Source organism: Otolemur garnettii, unplaced genomic scaffold (assembly GCF_000181295.1).
Source record: "Otolemur garnettii isolate 467f Iridium unplaced genomic scaffold, OtoGar3 scaffold00009, whole genome shotgun sequence".
NCBI classification, from domain to species: Eukaryota; Metazoa; Chordata; class Mammalia; order Primates; family Galagidae; genus Otolemur; species Otolemur garnettii.
Genome location: NW_003852404.1, coordinates 32,119,459 through 32,121,723, shown reverse-complemented (window position 1 = coordinate 32,121,723; position 2,265 = coordinate 32,119,459). Strand labels below are relative to the sequence as shown.

The window sequence follows — 2,265 nt, the reverse complement described above, 5'->3', positions numbered from 1 at the left end:
GAAAGAAAGAAAGAAAAGGAAAAGAAAAGAAAAGAAGGAAAGAAAGGGAGAAAGACTACATTTTTCATTAGCATCATTAGTGGCTCCATCTTACCTCTTATATAAACCTCTCAGTAAAAGTTCACTGTCTTGTCCTGAGGTAGTAATCTATCTCCACACTAGATAGTGACCTCCTGTCATTTGTGCAGGTGTGAACGTGTGAACCAAGAATGCTCTTATGGTGAGCATGTCAGAAGGACAGGAATGTGTGGAGATTGTAAGGAGCCACATAAAATGAAAAAGGAGGGGGTAAAACTGAAGAAACAAGACACATTCCTCACATCCCCCTACTTCAAACTTTTGCCAAGTTTTTTTGTACTAGAGAAATAGAAAAAAGAAACTTCTTTACTTAATAGTGGGGGCAGGAGAAGAGAACAGAACAATCAAGATAACTGGATTTTAACTCTGGTTTTAGCAACTCCTGGAGTTTCTATTTTCTCAACTACAAAATACATAACAAACTTAATTTCCTTTCTAAATAATTAGCCTGTTAAAATGTGCAATTCAACCTCAACAAGTGCTGGATTACCCACCAGACAGATCAGCATTTACCTAAGGGGTCACCAAGGTTGCCAGAACTTTATTTGTTTTTAATTCTCAAGATCTAAAAAGATGTTCCACATATTAAAAAAAAGGCTTCCTTTCAGGAAAAAACCTAGAATTTTGCTGAACTTTCTTAAACATATATTACTAATGCTGCTTTGATTTTGCTCTATATATCTAGAAATGTGGTAGCGTTAGGTTCTTTATGATGTTTTGATTATAGGTGTCCAGTCACACAGTCTTCACAGCTCACACATGTGGATAAAGCATAGAGAGAGCATATCAGAAGGATAATTCAGAATAAGACAAATAAGACAAAAACTCCCCATAAGATTCTGGCTATTCTGTCTTAAGATGGGAAGAAATCAAGAACACACTGGAGATAATCAGCATCCCTGTTGGCAATTGACACAAGATTTGGGAACATTTAGATCATTTAATCTTGGAAGCAGTCGTTTCCTGCTTCCCATTCTCATATCACTGTTGCTGTCCCACTTCCCTAAACTCCCTATCTTTCCACCTGATTCTCTGTCATTATCTTGCTACAAAACATTCACTTTTATTTAATGTAGGAAAGAAAATGATAAAACTTTTAAATTTCAAGAGTTTTATTTCATTTGTTACAGCAATCGTAAAGGATGCCAGGAGTTCTGGCATGAAAAAGTTTGACTGCCATGAGTACAGTATCTTTCATTGATTTTTAAAGAGCTTTTCAATGTGTGTTTACATTTTGGATTATACTCCTGAAAAACATAAGAGTTTGGTTGTTCTAGTGTTTGTTTATTTTAAAAGTCCTTCGTTGACTGCTACTTTGAAATTTCTGCATATGATTATTGAAAGTAGAATCACTTATGGCATTTCTAAACTAAATTCAAAACAACCGGAATGTAATGAGATTAATGCCAATGTAAACCACCAACCCAATGAATGGAGGTCTTTTAAGCACAAATAGAGTACCAGGGATTTGATGCCAAGAAGTCCCCGCGGCCTGGAACCTATAAGATACCATTACAGGGCAGGGGCCTCCTTTTTGATGAAGTCACTTAAACAAATCCACCAGCCACTCCACCACTGCTATGTGCATATCCTCAGGTTTCCTTCATGAACACTCAGGAAAATAATATTTTCCCTCTGAGTAACTGGTTTCTTTTACTTTCTATCTGAGACTAAGTTGAGAGAAAAGATGATCATCCTTTGCCAGGGAGCTCTGTAACTACTTGGTCTCTGAAATATTTGAGGAGTACCAATGCCTTGAAATTTTCATCTTGCTCTGAATTAAGTGAAAATACTTAAAGGAAAAGGTCAGACCTCTGAAAGAGTAGCAGGAAAAACACAATAGTATTTACAAAAATTATACCTCAACATATTTTTATGCTCTTAGGAAGTTTAATTAAATTCCAATTATATTTAACCCCATACAGTCTCATAGACTTTTACAATTATGTTTGTAGTCCATACAACTTATGGACTACGTATTTTGTGGTCTTTACATATTTTCTTTACATATTTGCAAAGAACTGTTAGATAAGAAACCAGTGTAAAATCCACAGCTACAAACTGTTCCTAAAAAACGACAGCTACTTCTTGAGTTATTAAAAACCACGTAGAGTTGCAAAATTCATGATTTCTACTCATACAGTAAAGGCATCATAAATTCTTTGAAAGGGAATCACTGTATTAGCA

The 2,265-nt window shown here is 35.4% G+C and overlaps 1 protein-coding gene across 3 annotated transcripts in view; it reads right to left on the bottom strand.

Annotated features, from left to right (window-relative positions):
- The window catches only part of EPHA3 (EPH receptor A3), a 335,385-nt gene that overhangs the window by 262,742 nt on the left and 70,378 nt on the right, over window positions 1-2,265 (bottom strand). The gene's annotated exons all lie outside the window — the stretch shown is intronic.